Genomic DNA, 16,070 nt, shown 5'->3' on the forward strand with positions numbered 1-16,070 from the left:
CAGATACATAATTGTAAAACATTTGAAAGTCTAACATAAAGAGAACATCTTAAAAGCAGTGAAGGACAAATAACTCATCATATACAAGGAAACTCCAACAAATTGTCAGCCAAGAATCATCAAAACAAATGATTCTTTTAAAGATGAAGGCAAAACAAATACATTCCTAGATGATGGACTAGGAAACTTTTCTTTGAATAGCTTGTAATTTTCTTGTTGAAGACTGGGCATTTGAGATAATATGTAAACAAAAGCTGAGAGAATGTGTTGATAGTAGACCTGCCTATCACTTAATAATAAGAAATTCTAAAGGAAGTTCTTTAGGCTGAAAAGAATTGGTATCAGACAGTGATGTTAATTTACACACACAAAAACAAACAAACAAACAACCAAAAAAAAACCAACAACAACAAAGAGCAACAGTAATGGTAATTTTAAAAGACAACAGAGTGGTGTCTTGGAAGATGATGGACTAGGAAACTCCAGGAACCAGTCCTAACCCTGGGAAAAAAATACTATTGGAAAGGCACTAATAGTTGGAACCAGCTCTTTGGGAAATCTGGAGTCTTAATAATGTAAGAGGCTGAAAAATTTGGTGGATTTTACATTTTACAGAGAAGTTACCATCTTCCATCCCCCAGCCCGACAGCAGGTGGATGTGGGGATGGCAGCCTATGTTCCTGCTGTACCGTGAAGCTGCCAAGGTGAGCAATGAGCTCCTTGTCCTCCAAATATCAGGGGGTATATGTAGATCTGCCTGGAAGGTCACTTCAGGAGTTGGCCACTGTTTCAGCCTTTCAGACTGATGCAGTGTACTTACCTGACAGTGTCTGTCAGGGGAACTGAGAAAAACAGAATGTCTTCTTTTTCTTTCTTTATTGGTTCCATTCATTGAAGAAATTCTGGTTACACTATTAGTTGACTGTTGAAATAATAAAACAGAGGCTCCAGTGAGTGACCACACATGATAAGAAATGTAGTTCTTCTAAAAATAGTTTAAAGAAATCACTAAAACATCAGAAATTCCTGGAGAAGAAGGATAATATGATTCCTAGAGTCACCACATTATGATATTAGAAATGCCCAGGCACACAGTAAACAAACAAACAAAAGTCAGAAAGGTATGGGCTGTTCATAGGGGAAAATAGTCAATAGACACTGAACATACCTGACAAGAGCTTAAATGAGCTATGTTAATATATGTGAAGAGCTGAAGGAGCCCATTAATAAAGCCTTAAAGAAAATTGTGAGACTAATGCATAAATAAAAAATATCAATGAAGAGATGAAAATTCTAAAAGGAACAAAATAGAAATGCCAAAAAAAAAGTTGAAATAAAAAATAACTAAAGGGGTGTAATGGTAGATTTAAGCAGCCAAGTGAATCTGCAAGCTTGAAGATAAGGCAATTGAAAATACCAAGTCTGAAGAGAAAAAAGAAAGAAAATTTAAAAAAATGAATAGAGCTGAAGGCAGCTATGGGATACCATCAAGAGTAGGATTAAAAAGAAAGGAAAAGAAACTTATTTGAAGAAATAACAAAATAAAACTTCTAAATTTGATGAAATATATAAATATACACATCTAGTAAATTTAAAACTTTAAGTATAATAAACACAATGAAATCCTCACCAAGAAACACTCTAATGAAACTGTCAAAAGCCAAGACAAAGAATCTTGAAAGTAGCAAGAGAGAAGTGACTCATCACATACAAAATATTTCCAATAATATTAACAGCCAATTTCTCCTCTGAAATCATGGAGGCTGGAGACAGTGATATGATATATTTATAATGCTGAAAGGAAAAAGATGCCAACCAAGAGCTGCAAATCTGACAAAACTATCCTTTAATAATGAAGAAAAAATGAAGGCATTCCAAGATAAATTAAAGCTAAGGAAATTCATTGCTCTTAAGTCTGCCCTATAAGAAATACTAAAGGGAGTACTACAGGTAACAGTCCTATCACAGTAAAAGTGATTACATGAAAGCTAGTATTGTGTTTTGGGTTTGTTATTCCTCTTTTGTTTCCTATTTGATTTAAAAGACAAATGCATAAGATAATAATATAAATCTATGCTAATAGGCACATAATATGCAAAAATGTGATTTGTGACAATAGCATAAGGTAAGGTAAATAATTGGATAGGACCAGGGTTCATGTATGCTATTAAAGTTATGTTGTCATCAATTGGAAGTAAAATGATAAAAATTTAGGGTGTTGACTCTAATCCGTATGGTAACTACTAAGAAAATGAATAAAAATTATATAGGAAAAGAAGTAAAGAGGAAGTCAAAATGGTACACTAGAAAAAATTAATCAGACATAAATGAAGGCAGTTTGAGAGGAGCTGAGGAATGGTAATATGATATTAGCAGACATTTAGAAAACCAGTCACTACATGTCAGATCCAAGTCCCTCATTATCAGTACTAATTTTTAGTCTAAATGGATTTAACTCACCAATTAAAAGAAAACTATTGATAGAATGGGTTTTTTAAAATGTTCCAACTACATATATGTACAGAGACACTTTAGATTCAAAATACAAAGGATTTAGAAGCAAAAGGATGGGGAAAGATACACCATGGAAGTAAATATCAATGTAAGTGACACGAAGTAGCTATACTGATATCAGACAAAATAGACTTTAAAACCAAAGCTGGAAAAGGGTGAGGTCACGCAAAGAAAAAGAAAGGCTAGAATAGAAGGTTTTAAGTGAAATTCTGGAAATTCTCAAATTTAGAGGTAAGAAACAGGAAGGGTTTTGAAAGAGAAACCCCCAAGTGAGGGAAACCTCCCAAGCTACAAATTTTCCAGGCTTTCACAGATCATGCTGTGCTATAAACACACATGCTACAACCCTTCAGCATCAGTCCTGAGAATAGATGCAGTTGAACTTATCCACTCACTCTTTACCCACCCCATTTGACAAGTTACCAAATGAACAGTGACTTGTCCAAAGTCAGAGAAATATAAAACACACATCACCACTACCATCACCACCATTACAACCAAAAACAATGCAACATTATAGACACATTGTCTTTCTTCTCTCATACTTACTGTATTTGTTGTGTTTTGAGATCCTCCAAGGGAGACTTATAGGGTACAGTCTGCTTGGAACCCTGGTAGAAAGTTCTTAGGATTTTGAATCAATGGAATCAATTGGGGTTGATTTTAAGGTTATTATGATCTCTGAACGCATAATAATCTGGCCACTCAGTGTGTGTGTGTGTGTGTGTGTGTGTGTGTGTGTGTGTGTGTGTGTGTATTAGAGGCCCAGGGCATTAACTTTTGCATGGGTGGGGTCCGGCCAGCCTGTCCAGCGGGAGGGGACATGAGTGGTTGGCTAGTCTACCTGCTGGTCGAACTCCTGGTGGAGGGGACAATTTGCATATTAGCCTTTTATTATATAGGATATACACCAAGTAGCCAGATTATTATGAGTTCAGAAATCATAATAACCTGGCCACTCTGTGTGTGTGTGTGTGGGGGGGGGGGTGTATACATAGAGGCCTGAAGCACGAAAATTTGTGCACTAAGGGGGTCCCTCAGCTTGGCCTGCCCCCTCTCGCAGTCTGTGACCTCTCAGAGGGTGTTCACCTGCCGCCTTAGGCCTGCTCCCCAGGGCTGCAGATGGACATCCTTAAAGCTGTCAAGGAGGTGGGAGAGGCTCCTGCCACCATTGCTGTATTTGCAACCATCATTCTGGCTTGTGGCTGAGCAGAGCTACCCCTGTGGGAGTGCACTGACCTACCAGGGGCAGCTCCTACATTGAGTGTCTGCCCCCTGGTGGTCAGTGTGCATCATAGCAACTGGTCATTCCGTCCTGATCAATTTGCATATTATCCTTTAGTATATAGGATATGTTGTGTCATTGTAAATGACTGGTTAATTTCCTTGAATCTTAGTTTCCTCATCTGTGAAATGGAGAGAACCACGCTTGAAGGGAAGTATAATAATAAGAAATCAATGAGGAGCACAGAATTCCTTAGAGCTTAGCCTGTACAGCCAGAACCCATCAGATTGATTTGAAAACCACAATCACACTACCTTGCCCTTTGAAGGCACCATGAAACATCCATGATATAATTCCTCTGCAGTGAGAACTTACCTCTACAGATACAAAGAAGTGGCTTTGGAGAGTTCAATGAAAACACCATGCTGTGTTTCCAGTGTCGAAGAACTAGCACAAAATCTCCAAAGTTTCCGGCAGTGATCCTAATCGCAATACAGTTTTCATTAATATTTAGTATGGAACTAAGGTACAACTGCCATCTTGACATGAAAATGCCAGTGATTTTGTACAACACAGAAAACTAAAATGCTTGTGGCACTTAAGCATTTCATAACCTAAATGGCTAAAGACATTTAATATAGTTCCCTGTTTATTTTTTATTTGAGTAAACCATCTACAGTCAGATCCTCTCATTTTCAGGAAGTCAATGAGAGTTTTATTATAGATTAGCCTCATTATATCCTTTATAACTCTTTCCACACTCCCCCTCCCCTTGGTGTCCACTATGATGAGAATCTGACCTAAGTGTTACCCCAGATTCAACCACAGTAAAATCAGGCTGATTTTTTTTTTTTAAAGAACTATCATATACAGTAATCATTTTTATTTTATTTTTTATTTTTAATATATTTTTAATGATTTCAGAGAGGAAAGGAGAGGGAGGGAGAAACATCAATGATGAAAGGGAACCATTGATCAGCTGCCTCCTGCACGCCCCCTACTGGGGATGGAGGCCACAATCGGGCACATGCCCTTGACTGGAATCAAACCTGGGACCCTTCAGTCTGCAGTCTGACACTCTATCTACTGGGCAAACCAGCTAGTGCTACAGTAATCATTTTTAGAAAAACAAATCAATTTTACAATAAACATACATTGAGCTAACTCTGCTCATGATATAAGCTATGATATGAAAGAAGATTCAGTATTTTGAAACCACAGGACCCTGATGGGGACACAGCGTAGAGTCCCACACAACTTACAAATGTGAAGTGACTGCAATTTGGGCCCTTTTCCAGCTTTACCTGAGAGGGTATTAGCAGGTGCTTTTGATTGCTGATGCCATGGGAGATTGAGATAAACATTTTGTTACTTTCAACTAGTTTGCTATGTCATTGCACTGGGCTCCCGAGTTAACCAATAGGGTTCAAATCTGGGCAACCAGAAACAGTTACTATGCCCAGTGGATGCCCGAGATTTGAGTTATGATAAGTTATTTTTTTTAACTGTTGACAATAGAGAAAGAAAATTACTGTTGGAGTAGAAAGTTCTGCTTTCATGCCAAAGAGGTGAATGTTAAGATATGGATAAGTCTAAAATAGTTAAGGTGCTACCTAAAGTGATTTTGACTCATTATTTGACAGTATTCTCCAAAGAACTCTGTAAGTGAAGTTCTTAAATTCATTTTCTTGAAGGAAATTTTCTCTGGCTTTAGGTTGCCTAATGAAGAGTAAGGAACCTCATTACAGGTGTACCTTGCTCAATTGCACTGTGCTTTATTGTGATTCAGAGATACTGTGTTTTCTTACAAGTTAAAAGGTTTTGGCAATCCTGCATCAAGCAAGTTTATCAGTGCCTTTCCCCCCCAAAAGTATTTGCTCATTTCGTGATAATTTTTGCAATATTGCAAACTTTTTCATTGTTATTATATATATACTTGAGGCCCAATGCATGAAATGTGTGCAAGAGTAGGCCTGCCTTCCCCCAGCTGCTGGCACCGGCTTCCCTCTGGCACCAGGACCTGGGCTTCCCTTGGAGCCCTGGCTTCATCTGGAAGGACTTCCAGTCTAATTAGCATATTATGCTTTTATTATTATAGATATAAAACACTAATATGCAAATAGACTGAACAGTTGAACAACCGAACAAGCGAACAACCAGTCGCTATGACGTGCACTGACCACCAGGGGTTGTGCATGGAACATGGCAGGCATTAGCAGCAGGTGACAGAGCATGGAATATGGTGGGCATTGGCCATAGTGGGGTGGTAGAGAAGGTGAGCAGGGCACCAGACCAAGGTGGGGAGCTGGTCACTGTCATCGGGATGAGCCTCTGATGGTTGCTAAAAATTCTTTGGTCCCATACACTGCAGACCTGCCTGGCACTAGCACCTGCTGCTGGTGTCAGAGCTGCCATTAGCACCCACTGCCAGTGCCTGGTGCTGGTCCCAATCGCTTGGCACTGTCAGTGGGTGTGAATGGTGGCTGCTGGCCCCAATTGCAACCTCAGGGCTTCTCCACCTCCCCCTGCTCCTGAGGAGCAATCAGGGCCAGCGGCCACCTCTCATACCTGCTGCCAGAGACGGCCCCACTCGTACCCACAGCCAGCACCATAGCCGCCACTTGCATCTGCTGCTGGTGCCCGGGGCTGGTTCTGATCATTCAGCACCATCAGCGGGTGTGAGTGACAGCTACCGGCCCCAATTACCCCAATGTGCTTCTCCACCTCCCTCTGATTTTGAGGGGTGATCAGGGCAGCAGCCACTGCTCACACCCACTGATGGCACTAGCCCCACTTACACCTGATGTTGGTGCCAGCCCCAATGACTCCGCACCATCAGCAGGTGCAAGAGGGGCCAGCTCCGTTAGCATGTGGGAGAGGCAGTGGCAGGAACAGGGCTGCTAGTAGAAAAGGGACCAGGGGGGCTGTAATGGGAGGGGCTATATGGGGGCATGGAGGATGGGCCAAGACCTGCCCCTATGCCCAGTGTAGCCTCGCAGCCCACAGTTCCTTTTAAGGTGGACAAATTCATGCACTGAGCCTGTAGTATTTGTTATAATGATCTGTGATCAGTGGTCTTTGATGTTACTATTGTAATTGCTTTTGGTTGCCACGAACTGTGCCCATATAAAGAGGGTGAACTTAGCCCATAAACTTTGTATGTGTTCTGACTGTTCCACTTACTGCTGTTCCCCCATCTCTCTCCCTGTCCCCAAGTGTCTCTATTCTTGAGTCACAGCAATATTGAAATTAGGCCAATTAATAACCCCACAATGACCTCTAAGTGTTCAAGCGAAAGGAAGAGTTGCATGTCTCTCACTTTAAAGTCAGCACATCTGTTTAGGACATGGTTTATTGAACATTTTGAGCCCACTGTTGAGACTTACTACTCAGAAAGAAAAGAGATTTTTTTAAATATGACTGCTCATTGACAATGTACGTGGTCAGCCAAGAGCTCTGATGGAGATGTACAATGAGGTTAATATTGTTTCATGCCTGCTAACACAACTTCCATTTTGCATCCTTTTAGATCAAGGTGTACTGTTATTTCAACTTTTAAGTCCTATTATTTAAGAAACATATTTCATAAGCTTATAGATGCCTTATACAGAGATTCCTCTGGTGGATCTTGGCAATGTAAATTGAAACCTCTGGGAAGGGTTCCCCATTCTAGATGCCATCAAAAACATACATGACTTGTGGGAAAAGGCCAAAATATCCGCATTAACAGGAATTGAAAATAAGTTTATTTCAATCTTTATGCATGACTTTGAGGAGTTAAAGACTTGAATGGAGGAAGTGACTGCAGATATGGTCAAAATAGCAAGAAAACTAGAATCTCACAATAAAACTATTGGATTGGAAGTTGCTTCTTGTAGAGGAGCAAAGAAAGTGTTTTCTTTAGATTGAGTCTGCTCCTGGTGAACATGGTGTGAGGACAGTTGAAATGACAACAAAGAATTTGGAATATTACATAAACTTAGTTGATAAAGCAGCTGCAGGGTTTGAGAAGATTGACTCCAACTTCTACTGTGGGTAAACCAGCTATCACATAGCACCACTTGCTATAGAGAAATCGTTCAGGAAAGGGAAAGTTAACTGATGAGGCAAAATTCATTTTTGTCTTGTTTTAGCTATCCCAACCTTCAGCAACCACTCCCCAATCAGTGAGCAGCCAGAGACACCTGGGCCAGAGCCTCCACCAGCAATAAGATTATGACTCACTAAGGGCTCAGATGATGGTTAGCATTTTTTTGTAATAACCTTTTTGAAATTTAGTTATGTATGTATTTTAGACATAGTGCTATTGCACACTTAATAGTACAATGTAAACATAACATTTATATGCACTGGGAAATCAAATCATTCATGTGACTTACCCTGTTGCAATATTTGCTTTATTGTGGTGGTCTTGAACCAAACATGCAGTAGCTCTGAGGTATGCCTCTACTATTTAGAGAAGCAGAGAAAATGAAAGAGAGGGAGAAGAGAAAGAAAAGGTAATCATCATAAATTTCAGTGCTATTATTCATAACATCACCACTTTAGACTTTTTCTATAGCTCTAATTACCTACTTAAATGTGGCAGGTGCACCTGGCCAGCATAGCTCAGTGGTTGAGTGTTGACCTATGAACCAGGAGGTTCATAGGTCATGGTTCAATTCTTGATCAGGGCACATGCTGGGGTTGTGGGCTTGATCCCTAGTGGGAGACGTGCAGAAGGCAGCCAATCAATAATTCTCTCTCATTATTGATATTTCTATTTCTCCCTTCCTCTCTAAAATCAATAAAAAGTACATTTTAAAAATCTGACAGGTATTATTCAAAAATGATAAAATAAGTTTACTTACATTTATGGGCAAAATATTTTCTCACAAACATCATCTATTCTTGCCTGCATCTACGTAGTTTGTTCTTGTAATTGGGTATTTTCAGTTTATGAATATTATAATAAAGTATAATACCATTCTTTTTTTCAATGATATGCATCAGCTTCCCACAATCCACTTGGCATAAACAAAGGAAAACAGAGTTGACTTTTTAAAAATCAATCTAAAAACACAATATATTTTGATTATGGCCTAATCTTATCTTGAGTTTTCCTTATTACACTGTAAGTCCTTTATCCCTCAGATCTCTATTCATTAATACATTAGGCCAAAACCCAGTAATGGAGTCCTGCCTCCATTGGAAAGTGCCAGAACTAGCTTTCCATGCTGCAGATTACACTGACAATAGCTTTTGGGGAACAATACCATTTCTTCAACTGCTCGTTTTATCTGCTCAGCATTATCATCAACAAGTCCCCAAATTGGAGTGACTCCTGAGTGTGCACATTCCAAAAAATATATCATTGCATATTGTTTTGAACAATTGCCTTAAGAGCAAAAGCATTTAATCTTTACCCCACCCTTACCCCCCGGCCATTAACTATTTTATTCTTTCCAATAACCTTAAGGCATAGGCCATTGTAAAGAAAGTAGACATAGAAAAAAATTCCTAAAAAAAAAAAAGTTTTTTTTGTGGTAGCACGTTGCCAATGCCATGTTCTGATGGGAACAGATGATTTCAATGATTCATCTCTTTTGATGGTCAGTTACACCCCAGCGTGGCTGATCAGATCAATAGTGCTCCTTAATTTGCTGGGGAATCTGAGGCTGAGTTGAAAGAGGAACAAAATTATTTCCTTCTCATTTCAGTCAACCCAATCAGCCACAGGCCTCCTACCAGGTGATGGGATTGGCAGGGCAGTGGTGGCAGGAGTCCCACTTGTCTTTCCAGGCAGGAAAATCATCCTTGGGTCTCAGAATCACACCTCTTATAACTAAAAAGGAATGTAATTCACAGGTTCGATCAAAAACCCCTCTGAGTATCTGACAAAACAATGTATGGCATCTCTCTCTAAAACAAACAAAAAAACTTCTTCCAATTAGAGCCCACTGATAAAACTTAACCCCATTATTTCAGGTGAGGCAACATAAACCCAAGAAGGTGAAGTTAAATGCACAAGTTCACATAACTCCTAACCTGGTCCTCTTCAAATTACTCATTGCTGACCCTTGAGAGACTGAGGTAACTTCAGATCTCCTTCATCTGCATTAGGAAATGACTGTACTTTGGTTCTAAACATCCAGCAATATTTGTTGTCCTTCCATGTGCCAGACACTGTGTTATTCATGCTTCTTTCCCATAGCACAGATGTCAAAACCGAAGAAGAATCAAATGGCAGTCTTACCTGTTGCTCTTACCTGTTGAGAATATTGTTTTGCCTTTTATTTTCATCAGATGAAGGGAACAGACCTCGAAAGCCATTCTAATTCCACTAAAAACACTCATATTTCTCTGGTGCTCTGCAGACCCAGGCCAGTTCCCTAGCTGGTGTTGAAGGCCCATGCATACATGGGAACTTATGTCCAGACTTAACTTTCTAGGCCCCTTTGCTCAAAACAAACTATTTTGCACCAAATCATTGTAAAAACACCAATCAGCGCCATTGTTCATTCAAACAATTCTCACCCAGAAACATATTGTAGTTCCAACCATTTTTCAAAGCCTGGGTTGTATCACCTTTCCTCCCTGAATGCTATCCCAATTACTTAACTTAAAATGTCCCTCTTTCTCTTCTAAATTCCTACAGCTCATATGGCTATGCCAAATTGGCGGCTAATAGTTGACGGTCTTCTTTCATCTCTCTTCATGTGTATATGACTTAGCACTGCTAATATACTTAAGTTTTTTGAGGACAGCTAGCATGCCTATAGTTTATTATATACCCTGCCTCACTTGACAGATTTGTTCAAATGAGGGCTGGTAGAAATGGCCTCCCTTCAAAGAAATTCCAAATTATTTCTATTTTTAGTAGTTGCCTATTAACAGAAAGCCCAGTCTACCCACATATTGAAATCCTTGAATCTGCCTTGATTGGGGATCTTTTCGCCAAGAATACTCTCGTTTTTATTTTCTTCCAGAGTCCAGAAAACCTTGGAAGGCTGCCTTATGGGGTGATGGAATGAGAAACCAGACCAAACCAACTAGACATGGGTTCCTTCTATAAATGAACATTCCACAGCCCAAGACGGGGAGCATCTTTCCTTTTCACTGCTCAGCCCCTAAGTGTCTCCTGGTTATAATTAAGAACTTCAAAGTCTTCCAAACACCCTTTTAGAAATGACTGCCCCAAATGCAAAATGATGTCCAGTTAGATGTAAATCATCACATAACAGGGAGGAAGAGCCACTGAAAGCAGCCATCAGCACTTGAGCTGATCAGAAAGTCTAGTCTCTTGAGGATTTTCATTTTCTCATTTGTCATTCTGGACACTGAATTCTCAAGTGGCCAATTTGCTCTCTATTGGTAATCAACCAGTTACTTTTACTCTCATTCCCCTCTCTGGGGCTGTCAGACTCTTTGGAACAATCCATCACCCACATGAGCTAACCCTTCTGTGGTGGCAAGTGGGGGAGAGAAGCTTTTACCCTGGAAAAGATAAGTAGAAAACTATTTCACCATGTATGTTTCATTTTTAAACAATGGTCTCCCCGATGATGTCAGTACAATAATGACACCGCTGGGTAAGAGTGGAACAATGAAAGCTTGAGGGGGGAGAGAAAATTAGGCAATGGAAATGGCCTCCTGCTGTGAAGTTTGTTCCTCTGAAATGACTTATTCTTCCATTGTCTTTACAACTCCCCAAAGGAGCATCATCTTATATTAATTATTTAAGTTTGCAAAGGAAACTGCCTCTATGAAAAGTATAAAACCAGAAAGGAGAGCTTTAAATGTGTGTAACGCATTGGTGGTAATTCTAAGTGATTTCACCCACCAAAGCGGAGGAAAGGGCCTTTGAAGGCTGTTTTGTTTGAGGCAGAAAAGTACATGGTTCTTCCACTTGTTCCTGTCAGGCCTTTTGCCTTTTGGCATCTCACTCTGGTTTGCCTATTGTTCTCTCCTCCTCACTCCAAGTTGCCATCTCTGTCTCTGGGGAATCATTTCCTAACATGGTGGGGGGGATTTCAATTTTTCTGAGTTCACCCCAGGTGCCATGGGAAGGTTGACCCCATCACTTTTTGCAAATAAAACTGCTGTCACTACATTTTATTACTGAGTGTCTAGTTTGAGCTTCTCTCAGGTTTTCCTCAGTCCCTCTGAAGAACCTAATATCAGCCCTGAAGGCTGTCTGTGTTAACCGCAGCCAAAAGTTTATGTTTCCAAAGTCCATGTTCAACCTTAGAAAGACATCAGTGAGACACACACTTTGGCACTTCCTTTGCTCAGAGAAAACTCTTTATTCCTTGGAAGGGAGCTGAGAGTTGAATTGCTCTTGTCACTGTGACCTTGGAGACTCTGAATTGGGGCAGCAACATGATCTGAACCTTGAAATGTTTATCTTCATCCTTTATGCTTCATATAAACATCCACATATGTAACTTCACTATTAGGTGTGTCTATCTCTAAGGAGAATTGAAAGCGACTGAGAAAGCACATTTACACACCCCATATTGAGTTTGCTTGGTTTTCATCTGCTAATTCCCTCCACGCATGGCTGTGTTCACAACGGGTGATATCACCCAGCAGCTGTCTGGAACTAGAAACGAAAATGCTTGTAGAATTGCAGTCTCTTGTCTTACCTACTTAAGTCTGTCTCTTTTCCAAAATACCAAAACAATGAAAGAATGGTTGGCTTGCTTCGGGGAGAAATTATTCCTGTAATTTTAAATAAATTGTTTTACAACTTATTCTTCTAATGTTTTGTTGTAATTGTCCCTAATTCTAAATTTGCTTTCAAGAATCATTAACTATGATTATGTCAACATGAGCTCTTATATTTGGTATTTGGTGAAAGAGGAATACTGAGCTTGTAAAAATCAGTTTCCATCAACAATTTGTGAGTGGCTAAGGTGTGGAAGAATTATCCTTTACCTGCCCAGTATGCCTGGGTTGATCGGAATGAGAACTTAACACAATGAGCACAGACTTCTTCTACTTAATTAATCTGGTTATGTACTGATATCCCTATTATAGAGATAAGGTTTGTGTGCCCCATATTGTAAAAGAAAGGCCAGTATTTAATAGATCAGAGGTTTGGAGCAAGGAAATGTTTATTGATCAAAAAGGCCTAACTTGAGAAGCTGGGAGAACTAATTCTCAAGGTGATATCATTGTAATTAGCTAATCCTATAAAATAAAAGGGCAATATGCAAATTGACAGAACATCAGAACGACCGGTCACTATGATGCCCACTGGGCAGCAGGGGGCAGACTCTCAACGCCCAAGGAGTGAGGGCCTAAGACATCAGTTGGACATCCCTGAGAGCTCTTGGACTGAGGGACACCCCCTCCCCCCAGGGCATGAATGTCATTCACCAAGCCTCTAGTTATTACCGTATTTTTCGGACCATAAGACGCACTTTTTTTGCCCCAGAAGTGGGGGGGAAAAGTCCCTGCGTCTTATGGTCCAAATATAGCCTACACATATACTTTAAAAAAAAAGTTTTTTTACTTGCCCGGCTCTGTGTGGTCTCTGTGTGCTTGCCCGGCTCTAAAATGGTTCTAAATGCTGCTGTTTACTTTACAGGGTTGATTACATGTGTTTATGACTGTGATGTTGGGTTTTAATGCACATAAAATATTTTAGGACACTATTTATTTCAGAATCTTTTTTTCTTCATTTCCCTTCTCTAAAAACTGGTGCGTCTTATGGTCCGGAGCGTCTTATGGTCCGAAAAATACGGTATTAATAGGAAAGGAGCAAAGGGAAGACCGGATATTACAGGCATGTTCCCTGCCAAATATTGGGAGATGGGGACTGGACAAAGGGAAGATAGACATGCCCAGAGAGGTTGGAATGACTAGAGAAAGTGACTGCTGTCAATCACTCCTAGGGACAGAGATGGTTGGCCAGAATGGGCATGGCCATTGCAAGTATCTGAAGATTTGGGATACTTAATTCCCTTGTTAAGGTTAAAAACATTCAAACCTATAAAGAATTTTTGTGAGTTTATTTGAGCCAAACTATCAACAATTGCTGGGAAACAGAATCTCAACATATTGAAATAGTGCTCTGAACTGGAGGTGATCTCCCTTCCTCCAGTTGATGGACAGATGTAAATCCCACCTGTGGCCAGACATTCCTGAGCTCTGAACCACCAATCAGCACCTGCCAAATACCCTAACCCCCCATTCCTAAGTTCCTAGGTCCCTAATCACCAATCAGCATCTGCTGAGTGCCCTAAGCCCCGCCCCCTATTCTTAAAGGTGCTTGTAGCCCCAGCTCTCACTCTCTTAGTGGTAGCAGCCGGCAGGGGTACTCTTCCCTCCAATAAAGCCTGTGTGTGTCCTGCCATCCTGGTCTCAGGCTACTGTCTCTATTTAATCCATCAGGTGGTTTTATACATTCCAATTAAAGGAGGAGACATAAGTGGGTTACATGAAATCTCTTGGTGATAGATTAGGGAGGTGAGAGAAAAAGAGGGAGGGGAGAAGACCTCTGGGATTGGATAAGAGGTAAAATAATAGACATACTATACTTCTTTTAGCTTTGTACAGGATAGCTAAGAGTCAACAATTAACATGATAATAACAATAAAAGAATTGTGGTCTCTGTCCTGGCACCTGGCATTTTGTTGTGCCCTGAGGATTTAGGAAAAAGGGAAGTTACAAGTTATCCTGACTTTGAACTAGTACGTTATCTTAGATGCAACAAGATAATAGGCTCAGGAAAATTCAAAATTGATCTTTGTCAGGGAAGATACTGGCCTAAGACAAGACCATTCACTGTAAACTTCTTTTTAATTAAAGGTTTTAATGTCAGTTCGTCCTTTGTGGTTACTTTAAGTCTCTCAGTTTGGGAGGCTGCCACACAGGCCTTCCCTGAGTTAGTCAAGTTAGCATGTGGCCCTTTTTCGTCCACACCCTGAACAAAGAAGTTTGCTCTCTTGTGCTCTTAGTTACTCTTGGCACACTTGGCTCATGGCTAATGCTTGGCTTCCTGGCATTCTCCTGTGTGGCTCACAGCCATGCAGAACTCCCACTTCTCCCCCCACCACCCTAACTCCACCCCCCAACATACACACAATGGACTAATGGACTGCAACTAGCCTGACGCTGTACTGGACTGTCTCCAACATGGAAAGAAAACTCTGGACACTGGCTCTGCTTCTAGCTTTACTGAAACCCCAGCTATATTTCTTCTATAACTGGACTAAATGAAATGGGATTTTAAAATCCATGAAAGTAAAAATCACTCATTCTTCTGTGTGAGTTTTGGAAATTCCTTTTCTCCGAATATTTCACAGTAGCACCCAGTGGGGAAGAAGACTCCCACTTCTTCTGATAGCAAAGGTAGGATGGGTCAGGCAAATAGATGGGTTGGGACTGTAGATAGCCTGGCAATTTAAAGAGGGTATCTTAGAAAAAGAGGTAAATTTCTAAATCCCTTTGTTCCTGGTCAACTGCCATCAATCTGAGCAGGTTCTGGAATCACTACATTTGGTGCTTATTTTCTCACATCTTCCCTGAGAAAGGGACTGCTCCAGCCTCAAGCAGAATTCCTCCAGTTAATCAGCATATCTATAGCAGGAGCTGTTAGCCTGAAGGCCAACAGAAAGAGGAAGCATTTCACTGTTACATCCCTTAGTCCTACTTCAGGAAAACAGCTGGTCCTACCCTTTTATCATCACCAACAATAGCTTTATCACTAAAATTTTTATTTCTGAGAGAAATTTACTTTCCTACATGTTCTTCCACCCTCTTAAGTCTATATCATCAGTCTTATTCTCAGAAGTCCAAATATCCCGATTCTCCATCTTTTCCCCTATTTTGAGCATTGTGTTAACTATTTATTCCCAAAGAAGAGCACTTTTGGAAGAGCTAGACAGCCTCCAGCCAAAGTGTTTCTAAAATCCACAGACCCCCACTGGCTCACAGTGAGGATGTAGGAAATGTATAGACATTTCATACCACTCCATAGGTTTTCAAAAAACACCTAGATCAAGAAGCAGCAGTTATAAACTTTATAGCCATTTGACAGAATCTATGTATATAAAAGGCTAATATGCTAAGTGTCCATCCTACCAGTAGCTATGACATGCACTGACCACCAGGGGGCAGACACTCAATGCAGGAGCTGCTGAGTTGCAGTGACTTGCCAGCAGTGGTTCTTGGGTGATGCACCACAAAACCAGAGAGAAAGGAGCCTGATTCCTAGAGGGGCTGTGCGATTCTACCTTTGGGTGTGGGTTATGGTGTTGCTGGGGCAACAACGGCCCTGAATCTGCACACTTGCATTTGTGTTCCATACCCTTATGACAGCAACTTTGCAGAGCGCCCTCTC

The 16,070-nt window shown here is 40.5% G+C and overlaps 1 long non-coding RNA gene across 1 annotated transcript; it reads right to left on the reverse strand.

The window, feature by feature from the left end:
- Nucleotides 1–250: 250 nt before the first annotated feature.
- LOC123652037 lies at nucleotides 251–10,874 on the reverse strand. Its single transcript, XR_006741065.1, has 3 exons — nucleotides 9,467–10,874; nucleotides 8,119–8,188; nucleotides 251–922 (listed from the first exon to the last, which is right to left on the reverse strand). It is a non-coding gene; the product is annotated as an uncharacterized LOC123652037 (long non-coding RNA).
- Nucleotides 10,875–16,070: the final 5,196 nt, after the last annotated feature.

Source organism: Pipistrellus kuhlii, unplaced genomic scaffold (assembly GCF_014108245.1).
Source record: "Pipistrellus kuhlii isolate mPipKuh1 unplaced genomic scaffold, mPipKuh1.p scaffold_m20_p_11, whole genome shotgun sequence".
NCBI classification, from domain to species: domain Eukaryota; kingdom Metazoa; phylum Chordata; class Mammalia; order Chiroptera; family Vespertilionidae; genus Pipistrellus; species Pipistrellus kuhlii.